At 49.9% G+C, this 12120-nt stretch overlaps 1 protein-coding gene across 6 annotated transcripts in view; it reads left to right on the forward strand.

Moving 5' to 3' along the window:
• Positions 1-12120, forward strand: part of C32H12orf49 (chromosome 32 C12orf49 homolog) — a 317095-nt gene that overhangs the window by 195385 nt on the left and 109590 nt on the right. For 4 of the 6 annotated variants that reach the window (XR_004316676.1, XR_004316679.1, XR_004316680.1 and 1 more), the window contains one exon: positions 10115-10396. The exons of the other annotated variants lie outside the window; for them this stretch is intronic. The gene's annotated coding sequence lies outside the window, so the exon portion shown is untranslated. The remainder of the gene's footprint in view (positions 1-10114; positions 10397-12120) is intronic. 6 annotated transcript variants of the gene reach the window in all.

Consider the following 12120-nt stretch of genomic DNA (forward strand, 5'->3'; position numbering starts at 1 on the left):
GTACATGCAACATCACAGATGAATCTTCAAACGATGCTTAGTGAAAGACACCAGACACACAGAGCACATACAGTATGAGTTCCTTCATTTGAAGTGTCCCGAATGGGCAAATCCATAGAGACAGAAAGTAGACTCGTGGTTGCTTAGGGCTGGAGTGGGGAGAGTCAAGGGGTTGGGGGTGGTGAGCTGATGACTAAAGGATGAGGTTTCTTTTTGGGGTGATGAAAATATTCCAGAATTGACTGTGGTGGTGTTTGCACGTGTTTGTGACTATACTAAAAGCCATTGAATTGTACGCTTTAAATGAGTGACTTTTATGGTAGGTGAATCGTATCTCAAGAAAGCTGCTATTTAGAAAGTTCATTTACCGATAAGGCAGGGGCATGAGGGAAATCTTGGGAGTGATTGGAAACCTTCCAAAAATTGGTTTTGGTGCTGGTTGTGTGACTGTATATATTCACAAAAATACATAAATTTTACACTTAAAAGGGGTGAATTTATTTATGTAAATTATATCTCACAAAAGTCCTTAATGGAGAGGGGAAAATAGGCAGTGGATTGGATTTGACCCCTGAGCCATGGTTTGCTGACCCCAGTCTACATGATGATCATATCAGGATTCTTTAGATTTCAAGTAGACAGAGACCCAGCTCCAGCTGATCTAGGCAAAATGAGGAATTTCTTGATGCACACAACTGAAAAGTCTAGAGGAGGGGTGGGCTTCAGGCACTGTTGGATCTGGGAGGTACAAAGGTCACCAGAACTCTGTATGGCTTCCACTCTCCATCTCCATGAAATGGCTGCCAGCAGCTCCTGTCATATTTTCCCAGGTTCAAGTCCAGCAGAAAAGAGTGAATAACCTTTTCCAAAGGCGGTAGCAGAATCATTTTGTCCCATTGGTTCTGATTGGGCCATATGCCCACTTCTGATTCAGTTCCTTTGGCCAGGAGAATGCAGCGTTCTGATTGGCCAGTCCAGAGTCACATGGTCCCTGGAGATGAAGGATGCATTTAATGGTACCCAAAGTCCAGGGACTGTGCTTAGACATGGCAGGGGAGAGGTGGGTTCCTAGTGGAAAATTGGGGAGCTAGACCAGGGGGACCCAAGAACAGAATTCAGGAAGCATTTCTTATGCCAAATATTTTTGCTTAAGCGGTACCAAACACCAAAGGAGTTAAGTAAACATTGTTAGTCATGTTCTGTCAATGATAAATTGAAGCCCCCAAGAGTGAAGACAGCCGGCAGGTCACTGGCAAAGCAAACCACCCCTGCCCCCCAGCCCCGACTGCTTCACCTTTGCTCTCAGCATGAGGTTTAACTACCTATGAGTCAAGACAGAAGGGGTCATTTATTCAACAGACGGTTATTACAGCCAGCCATGCCACACCATGTCTGTAAAATTCTCTTAGATCAGGAAATTGAAAGGCCTGGAAATTAAGGGGCAGACATAAAGGCTGTGCAGCAGAGTGCAGGCTGGCTCTCGGGCTCCAGGGGCAGTGCCCCACTGCCCAGACAAGCCAAGCCTTTCTTGAAGCCACAACAGATCCTTGAAACACAGGTCTCCTCCAACAGCGCCTGCTGAGTCTCTGTCTTCACTTCCCCCAGAAGGGGAGGCAGGGTCAGATCAAGAGGAAATAAGAAAGTCGGGGTCCTGGGTCCTAACGCCAGCTCTGATGCTAACAGGCTGTGTCACCATGAGCAGCTTGTTTGTCTGGGTCTCAGGGTCCAATGAGAAGGAGACTCTTTTCACTCACCTCTCACCTCTGCCAGCCTTGATCTGACCCTGGCCCACTTCTGTACCTGCATCGCTTCCCATGTCACCTGATCTCCTACCCCATCCTTCCTGGCTATTCTGTTCCCTGCATATAAGCTGCTTGTTTCCACCTCTGAGCATTTATATGTGCTTCTCCCTCTGCCTGGGATATGCCCGTCTCCCCACATCTTCCCAAGACGAGCACTGCTGGATCACTGGGGGTCAGTTCAGGGAGAACTTCCCTGGCCACATGCGCCCCCTCAAGCCCCCAGGTGAGACCCCCAGGTCTCTCTCCTTCACAGTATCCAGTTTGTCTTCTCCACAGTGAGGCCAGCTCCAAGATGCTCAACAGATGTTTATTCATTGGACAGAAACAGTTACACGACAAGTAGGGACAATGTGCATCTTTGACACAAACTCCAAGGAAGACTCAGTGTCACCATACAGCACCCCTAGACTGGGGCGCAGGCGTAGGATGCTGTCCAGTCTGTCTTGACTCTTCTTTCTTCTCCTTGTTTCTCCCAGCGGTTGTTGGTCCTGAAGCTGAGCATGTGTGTTGTCCTTCCCCTGCACCTTCCCACAATGCTCTGCACCCACAATGTCCAGCAGCCAGGACAGCTGCCCCGCCTCCAGCCAGGGTGGGCACTGGGTCTAAACACCTTCAGCCAAGACCCTTCCACACGTCCTGCCAGCTCCTGCCTCCGTGCCTTTGCAAACCCGACTCCCTCCTTCCCCTGCCCTTTCCTTGCCTGTCTTCATCCTGACCACCTCCCTGCTGTGGGCCCGCACCTCCTAGTCTGCACCAGAGCGCCATACTTGTGTTTCCTATGAGCACCCTACCTGTGTTCAGGTTGATCCTTTTGCCTCAGCACCCTTCCCCGTTTCTCTGACTGGCTCCTGCCAGCTCTCCATTCAGTCAGCTCAGCGCCACCCCTTTCCAGAAGATTCCCTGAACTACCCCATCCCTGCCTTAATGGGGTTGGGAGTCTCTCTTCTCTCTTGAGGCCTCTCCACCCACTGGATGCTGCAAAAGCCCTTCCTGCACTGGAGGGACTTACCTGCCTCCCTCTCCCCTACTAGATGTGAGCATCCTGAGATCAGATACTCTGTGCCATCGCTGCACCTGAGGGCCTGGCACACCGTAGGTGCTCAATAGATGCTTTCTTGAATGATGGATGCATGTGTGCAAGTCTGCATATGAGTGTTCTGGAGGCAAGGGCTGTGTCCAGTGTCCCCACTGCCTGAAAGAGTCTGGCCTCTGGTGAGCTCTCAAAAGCTGTCCAGAGAATGAATGGATGCATGATTCCTCCACTTAGGGTGACCACTGTCCCATTTGGCCCATGATGCAAGACGTCCAGGGCTTAACCTGGGCAAGTCCCAGGCAAACCCAGGCGAGTTAGTCATTCTGCTCTACCTACTACCCACGTGGCCCCTGTAAGACCTGACCCCAGTCATGCTGTGCTAAATACCTGTCACTTGGTGTTGTCATGTGTTTTATGGCTTCCTAATGCTTTCACACACAGGCCAGTCTCCCCGTGTTACTAGAGGGCAGAGACCATCTTTCTTTACAACCCTCTATACCATTCCAGGACAGATGGAAGCGACCTTGGAGAGGTCTTCATCTTCCTCATCACCATTCACTAAGGCCTTGTCTAGGCTCTTCTTACACATTCTCTTCTTTGATTCTCCCAGTGACCGCACAAAGTAGGGGTTTTCTTTCTCCTTTTATAGGTGAGGCTGTTTTCAAAGCCCAGAGTTGAAGGCAAGGCCAAAGGAAGCTGGCATACCTAGGAAGTCACAGGATTTGAACCCAGGACTGTTAGAGGTCGCAGTCTTTGCTAAAGGAGCACACAAAGGTAGCCCCTCTCCAGCACCCTGGGCCCCGTACAGTCTGGTGGTTTCCTGAGCTTCCCTTAGCCCCTGATTGCAGAGCTGGATGGAAGCCTGCCCCCCTAGTGACAGATGCTGGCAGGGCTGGGACTTCAGTTCTGAAAGGAAGAGAAGAAACATGATTCGCAAGTGGGGAGAGAGCAAGTCACTCTCCAGCTCTGGAGACTGGACAGGGCCAGGTTTGAGGGCTGGAACCCTCCCTCGTCTTTAATAGTCATGCCATCATCCCATGGTCCCAAAAGCAGGCAAGTGGGTCCCCTGAAGCCAGCAGGTTATAGTAATCTTCTGGGGCTGCTGTAACAAGTTACCACAAACTGGGTGGTTTAAAACAACGGAAATGATTCTCTCACAGTTCTGGAGGCCAGAATCCAACACCCAGGTGTTGGCAGGGTTTGGTTCCTTCTGGAGGCTTTAGGGGGAGTCTGTTCCTTGCCTTTCTCCCAGCTTCTGGTGGCTCCAGGCAGTCCTTGGCGCTCCTTGGCTTGTACCTGCATCCTGCCGATGTCTGCTTCTGTCTTCACATCGCCTTCCTCTCTTTTTGTCTCTGTGTCCTTTCCTCTTCTTGTAAGACACCAGTCATTGGATTTAGGGCCTAACATACACCCAGGATGATTTCATCTCAAGATCTTTGACCCTATTTCCAAATAAGGTCACACTCCGAGGTTTCGGATGGACATGAATTTGGGGGGACCCTATTCAACCCAGTACAGACAGAGGTTCATTGCCCTGGGTCCTCCCAGTGCCTGCTGAAAACCTTATCTGCTTTCCCGTGCCCTCCCTCCACCAGACACCCCTGCAACAGCTGCTGTTGGGGCGGCGGCCACACCCCCTTTCCCCCCAATCCCAGGGCCCCTCCTGACACGCTCACCCTGCCCTCCCAGGCTCCCTGGAAGACTGAGGGCTCCGCAACCAGCCCTGCGGGCTTGTGGGAGACGCGTGGGGAAGACCTCAGTTGAGAATCTCAGCGTGAGAAGGACAAGGGAAGTGCTGACTTAAAAATTGAAACCCTGACAGATGGAGCACTTTTTAACTCTGCAATGGGCCTGTTGGCACTTGTCAGATCCCAGCACGTTTGCTAATGTGCATTTTCATCAAAGGGCTGAGCCAGCTCCAGCTCCCATCACCTGCCTAACCTCTTTGCTTCCGCTTTCTTTGCTAAGTTGGTCCTGCCCGTTCTCTTTCTTAATTACTGACCTCGCCTCCCCCTTTTCTCTCTCTCTGTCTCCCCATCTCTCCCCCCAGAACCCCCTGGCCCATGGTCTTCTTCCCTCTGTCTTCTTTCCTCTCTGACTTTGGCTCCGTCTCCTCTTCTCTTAGTTCAACAAGATAAACATTTGTGGGACCACGACCGTGTACCCGGGACTATGACAGTGATGGGGTGTAAAGACAAGAGGGTTATACTCACCCCCTCCTGACCCACTCTCCTCTGTATCTCTTTCCTCTTCCTTCCCCTCCTCCCTCTCAGGATCTTCTCTCTCTTCTGTTTTTCAGGCCAGTTGAACCAACTCTTTCCCACTTTGTACCAGGCATGCTATTAGGTGCTGGGAATGTCTCAGAATCTCCTTGTGCTCTCTCTCTCTCTCTCCCCCCTTCTTCTTTCTCTGTCATCCCTCCTTCTCACTCCTCCAAAACCCTCCCCACAGTTGTCCATCTCCAAGCCCAATCTCATGCTTCAGCCTCCTGACAAGAAAGGCTAATTGTGTGGCCCCCTCCACCTATGGGGACCAGGCCCGGCCGTGTTGCCCCACGGTGCTGGAGCTGTGGCTGGGAACAGCTGATGCATGTGGACGGAGGATCCAAAGGCCCTTACCCCTGCCGCCCCTGCCCAGAACTGCTGATCAGCTGGATATGTCTGACTGCACAGGAGCAGTTCTGAGAGGCCTCGGCCCTGCGGGCAGCCAGGAAAGGCTGATGCGGGTAGACACATGATCCAGGAGCAGAACGGAAAGTTCTCTGGCTGGCTCTGAGCTGGGCTGGCTGATTGGAATGGACGTGTGGGGTCACTGGTTGGCTGGACACCGGGGGTGGGGTGCAGCTGAAGGCAAATTGAAGGCGGGTGATGTCCAGATGCTGGAAACCATGGTTTAAAAGGAAGTCAGGAGTTGAGGTGGAGGGGGAGGTGACTGGACTGGAGGTTTCAGGACCACCCTTGCCAGGGGGTCAGACCCTGGATCTGTTCACTGTGCTTAACCCCACCCCTCCTGCCTCCCTAATATCTATTCTACCCAGATGAAGACATCAGCATGGGGGCTCGTATTTCTCTTGCTGTGATTGGTTCCCCAGTGGTTACGTGATCCAATGACAGCCAAGGGGACACATAGGAAAGTGCGCTGGGGCTTCTGGGAAATTCCTCCTCCCTCTTAAGAAAGTGATGATACTGGACAGTCATTGTCTCTGAATGTGATGCTGCGAATCCTGCAGCCCGAGACAGATTCAGCCTGGAAGATGTCAGATCCGAGATGGGGAGAACTGTCACGTTGAAGATACCACTCAGCCATGGGCATGATGCCCTGAGTGTGCCCTTCCTCCAATTTCTTATTATGTGAAATAATGACCATTCTTAGTGTTTAAGGCATTCGAGCCTAAGTTGTGCTGTCTATAACTTGTAGCCCAAAGCCTCCTAAACAACAGACAAGAATCATTAGAGACCATAATGCCTGTGGCCCAGGACTGCCAGAAGAATTCATGAAAGGATGCATTTAGCTCAGTGCCTAGTACATAGCAAGCACTCATAAGCATCAGTGTAATTATTACTGATGTATCAAAATATCATAGATGATACATTATTTACAGCCAGTCTTGTATGGTAATCATTGGCGCTGTGTGCCAAGTATTTCTGGTTCTCTTCCCTTGCAAGAATAATGCAACAGTACAGGCAGACCTCCGAGATGCTGCAGGCTCCATTCTGGAGCACCATGGTAAAGCGACTGGCACAGCGAAGGGAGCTCTGTGAACTTTTTGGTTTCCCAGGGCATGGGAAAGTTACGTTTACACTACACTGTCGTCTATTAAGTGTGCAACTGCATTGTGTCTAAAGAAAACAATGTTTATACCTTAACTAAAAAATACGTTATTGCTAAAAAATGCTAACTATCATCTGAGCTTTCAGCGAATCGTAATCTTTTTACTATAGTCACATCAAAATCACTGACCACAGATCGCCATAACAGATATAATGACAAAGCGTGAAATATTGTGAAAATGAACAAACATGTGACACAGGGACAGGAAGTGAGCAAATGCCGTTGGGAAGATGGCACCGATAGACTTGCTCAAGGCAGGGTTGCCACAAACCTTCCATTTGTTTAAAAAAACAAAACAGAACAACAACAACAACAACAAAATGCACTATCTGCGAAGTGCAATGAAACGGAGTATGACTGAGCTTCTTGGTCCCTTTGTGGGTGGGAGGAGCCATGTGACTGTTCACACAGGCCGGCCCTCTTCCCACTACCTCCCATTTTGTCATTTTCATCAGCGTTGCCCTGTGCCAGGACCCCCAGGCCATCAGTGCCCTGGGAGAGCTGGAGAAACACTGCCTCCCTTGGTGACACTCAGGCAGAGGTGTCTGTGGCAGAGCCAGCTGGGCGCCAAGGGTCCAGGCTGTCTCTCAGCTCACACACAGCCATTTCCCCCCATGGCACCCACAGGGCTCCCGGGGAAAGCTCGCAATGCTCAAATCATCACCAAGCCCCGTAGGAGCCCCGTAGAGAGCCTGGAGCTGCTCTTCCTGTCCAGCTTCTCCTGTGTGATGAATTATTTTGGCCGGTGAGGGGTGGTGGGGGGGAGTGCAAATTTGCCCTCCTGTACTCTGGCTTTTATAGGGCTTTCCTGTAATTCCAGAAGACACGACTCTGTGTTTGAGCCCCAGTGGCAGGTAGGGGCTTACCTTGGCCCCCATGAGAAAGCAGTAATTATTTTTTTAAAAAAAGAAAGAAAATAAGTGTTGGCGAGGGTATAGAGGGACGGGAACCCTTGCACATTGCTGGTGGAAATGAAAAATGGTGCAGGTGCCATAGAAACCAGGATAAAGCTCAATATAGAGTTCTCCTGTGACCCCACCATCCCACTCCCAGGTGTATACACCCCCAAGAGAACTGAAAACACGTCCACACAAAAACTTGCACACAAATGTTCATAGCACTATTTATAAAAGTCAAAAAGCGGAACCAACCCCGTGTCCACCAGAGGGTGAATGGATAAGCAAAATGTGGCATATCCAGACAGTGGAATATTATTTAGCAATAAAAAGTAATGAAGCACTGACGCGTGCTGCTGGTGAGTGAACCTTGCTAACAGGAGACATCATGAAAGAAGCCAGTCCCCAAAGGTCCCGTATGATATGATTCCATTTCTAGAAAATGTCCAGAGTTAGGCAAATCCGTAGTGACAGAAAGCAGATTAGTGGTTGCCAGGGGCTGAAGGGGAGGACTTGAGGAGGCAGGGGGTACCAGGTGAGGGTCTCCTTTGGGGTGAAGAAAGTGTTTCAGAACTTGATAGAGGTGGTGGTTACACAAGAGAATGTACTAAATGCCGCTGAACTGTACACTTTTAACACGGCTAATTTTAAGTTATGTGAATTTCACCTCAGTCAGGAATTAGAAATGTGTGTGGAGGAGGGAAGGGCAGGCGGGCAGGGGAGAAGTGTGACATCCAGTCCCAGAAATGCCCGCGCCTTGCTCCTGCCTGGCCCCGGACCCCTTTCTCGTAACATCAATCAAGCACAGAGTCTGATACAGACTAGGTGCTGAACAAATGTTTGTTCCTCCCCTCCCCTGACACTACCTGCTCCCTACAGAAATGGTTATCATCTTTTTTTTTTTTTTTAATGGATTTTCCCTTTTTTTTGACTGGGGGAGGCATTGGGAGGTAATTGGGTTTATTTATTTATTTTTAGAGGAGGTACTGGGGATTGAACCCAGGACCTCGTTCATGCTAAACATGCACTCTACCACTTGAACCATACCCTTCCCCCATCCTTATAGAAATGGGGAGGGGGGAAGCCTTCTAACCACCATAACTGCTGCACTTGAACCTTTGGACTAAGCCATGCCTGCCCTTAGGGAGGGTCTTGTTTACCTTTGTGCTCTGACCACAAGCCGGCACTTTGGGAACTGCATTACCTCCAGCGACGCCGGAGAAAACCCTGCCCAGCTCCAGCCAGCCTAATTACATGTCCAGCTCAGTCTCACTGCCATTGTTTACAGAGCCAGCATCATGATTAAGTGTTTATTAGGGTCTCTTGGGCCTGCCTGGGATTCCCCTGGTGCAGCGAGCTACAGTGTCTCCGGGCCTCACCTCTCTCTCCTTGCCACTCTGGACAGACCTGGTCTGGGTGGTCTTCCCAGAATGGCGGCGAGGCCCTGCACACTTCAGGAAAATTCCTTCTCTGGCAGTTCCTGAGGCTCCCTGGGCTGGAAGCTCTTCTCGAGGTGTTGAGGGGAAATAGCGGGGTGGGGACAACAGCTGTGACTCTGGCCACCTCTGTCCCCCCCAGCCAGACCGTGAACACCTGCTACCTGCTGGGCATGGACTCAGGTGGATGGAGAGATAAGGTAGCTGTATCTTAGATTCCAAGGGGCTCACAGTCTAGGGAGGGAGAAAGAAGAAGTAGTTGATCACCTCCTGTAAGATTCTGAGCAAGACCAGCTACGTACTTCAGGGCCCCAGTGCAAAATGAAGATGTGGGGGCCCTTCGTTAAAAATTAAGAATTTCAACACATCGACAGATGTCTCGTAGAGCTAGGCCCTGTGGAACTGCACAGGTCTGGCAGCCATGAAGCTGGCCCACGTTCTGAGCACTAGTCACAGCAAACGAGAATTGAGCACTTACTGTATGCCCGTGACAGGAAAAATCAGGGGTTAGGAACACAGACTCCTATATCACATTCCAGCTCTGCCTTTTATTCTCTCTATGATTTGGGGCAAATTATGCAGCCTTTCAGTGCCTCAGCTTTCTCATCTGTAAAATGGGATTGATACTAGTAAAAAGTGTAGATCCGTGTCTGGCACACAGTAACTGCTATACAAGCATTCACTGCTCTTAATTTGCACGGGTGGATTCAGCTGATTCTAGCACACTCTAAGGGATGGATGCTATTACTATACCCAGCTCTGGGAGGGGAAACCTAGGCATGCGTCGGTCAGGGAACTCACCCTCACTCCCTCGGAGGCGGGGCTCCTATTTGAACCGAGATGCTCTAGCACCTGGGCTTCAGTGGTGCTGTCGGCATATGAGAAGGGGATGATCAGGGTGAAGGAGCAAGAGGGGAAGGCCTTGTGTCCATTCTTGGGGGCCGAGGAAGGCAGAGCACACCCCCTTTAGGGTCCGACCGTGCCTGGCTCTGAGTCCGCGCTCCATAAACATAGGTAGAATCGAAACATCGATTTTATGGGTGATCTGACTTTGTGCCAGGCACTGTCCTAACGCTTCGTTCACGTCTCCGGTGTGTTTGATCATTTTCCTTGCAGATGGGGGCCTTCACCCAGCACTAGGAGAAGTCTCCTGGCCAGTGTCACCCAGCCAGGAAGCGGCAAGTCAGAGACTGCCCTCATGGCTCTTTCCTGCCCAGCCAGCTCCCCTCCGGAAGGAAGCTCTGCCCAGATACATGCACAGTTGGCATCGCTCAGCCTGGTAGCCTCGGGTGGCCTGGATCCTGTGAACGCTGCCTGTGCCGCCCTTCCTCTGGGCCATCTAGATCCTCTCCTCTCAGCCCTGCCTGGCCCAGGCAGGTAAAAGCAAAACCACCCCAGGTACGTGCTCTCAGCAATGCATCCTAACAGAGTGGGGACTGCTGGAGCCCCTCACCTCCGTTATCCTTGTGGCTAGTGCTTTGTGGCTCCGAACAGGAATCCCCCACATGGAGACGGGCAAGGAAGGCGGAGCTGTAACTGAGCCCCTGGCCCAGGGCTCCAGGGATGGCCCAGGAAAAACCTTCCCAAACAGTTAATGATCCAAAACCCAGCCTTGCCTTCAGAGAACCCTGGGTGTGAGTAAGGGGGAGGGGGTGAGTTTAGCCCGTAGCTGTTAATCCGTTTCCAGATGCTGGGCCGCCCGTGGGACACGGAACAGACAGCCCAGGCTGGCCAGTGGCCCCTGTCACGTGTATGCCACCGGAGGGAGACGAGAAAGGGGCAGAAGGCAGGTCTGAGTCAGGCATTTCCAGGGAGAGTCCCGCCCTCAAAGCTGATCATTCTTTTCTCTCTGGGGGCAACTGTGCATGCACCACAATTTGCTTCTTTCTTCTTTTTTTTTTTTTCCCCCAATTACTTTTTATTTGAATATAATTTCAGACTTACCAAAAACTTGCAAGAGCAGTACAAAGAATTCCCATATACCCTTCACCTGGATTCCCCAAATATAAACACTTCATCACATTTGCTTTATTCTTGTCTGTTTCTCTCTAGATAGATACATATAGAAGAGAAAGGTGTATTTTTTTTTCAGAACCATTTCACAGTAAGCTGCAGACATAGTACCTCTCTTGCCTCTAAATACTTACAGCGTGTAGTTCCTAAAAACAAATGATATTCTCTTACAATACAGTCTTACGATATAATTACCAAAATCAGGGAATTAGCTCTGATACAGCATTATTATTTAATCTACAAACTTCCTTCAGATCTTGCCATTTGTCCCTATAATGTCCTTTATAACAAAAGGAAATGGTGGAGCCCATATGGCATTCAGTTATCATATCTGTCAGCCTCTTTTATTTATTTTTTTATCACCTTTATTGTGGTCTGGTTCCTGTACAGTAAACTAGTCACATATTTCAGATGTACAATTTGATGAATTTTGATAGATATCTACACCCCGTGAAGCCACCACCAAAATCAAAGTAGCTATTTCCATTCCCCAGGGAAGGGACATTTGAGTTGGATCCAATTTGGGACAATTACAAATAAAGTTCCTATATAAACATATAAAAATATATATATTTTAAAGTTCAAACAAGCAAACAAACACAAATAGAGAAGCTCGAATTCTAGTCATATCCTCTCTAACTCCCAGCTCAGAAGCCACAATAAACCCCCACCACCAACTGTTTTGCTCATTCAGAAAAAAGTCAATGTATCAGTTATCAATTGCTGTGTAACAAACCATCCCCAAACACAGTGGCTTCAAAGAACAGCTCTTTTATTGCTCATGATTCTGTGGTTCAGGAATTCAGGTGGGGCCCAGCTGGGTGGTTCTTCTTCTTTACATGTTGTCAGCTGGACTCACTTATGTAGCTGTAGTATGCTGGGAACTTGGCTGGGGCTAAAAGATCCAAGATGTCCTCACTCACCTATCTGGTAGTTGGTGTGGGCTGTCAGCTGGGGTGCTTGGTTTTCCTCCGTGTGACCTTTCCAGCCGGATAGCTTGGGCTTCTTGATGTGGTGAAAAGAGAAGCCTCAAGATCTCCTAGGGCTGAGGCCTGGAACTAGACCAGCCTCACTTCTGCTGCATTCTATTCTGAGGGCAGCCTTGATTA

This window comes from Camelus ferus, chromosome 32, assembly GCF_009834535.1.
Source record: "Camelus ferus isolate YT-003-E chromosome 32, BCGSAC_Cfer_1.0, whole genome shotgun sequence".
Lineage (NCBI taxonomy): Eukaryota > Metazoa > Chordata > Mammalia > Artiodactyla > Camelidae > Camelus > Camelus ferus.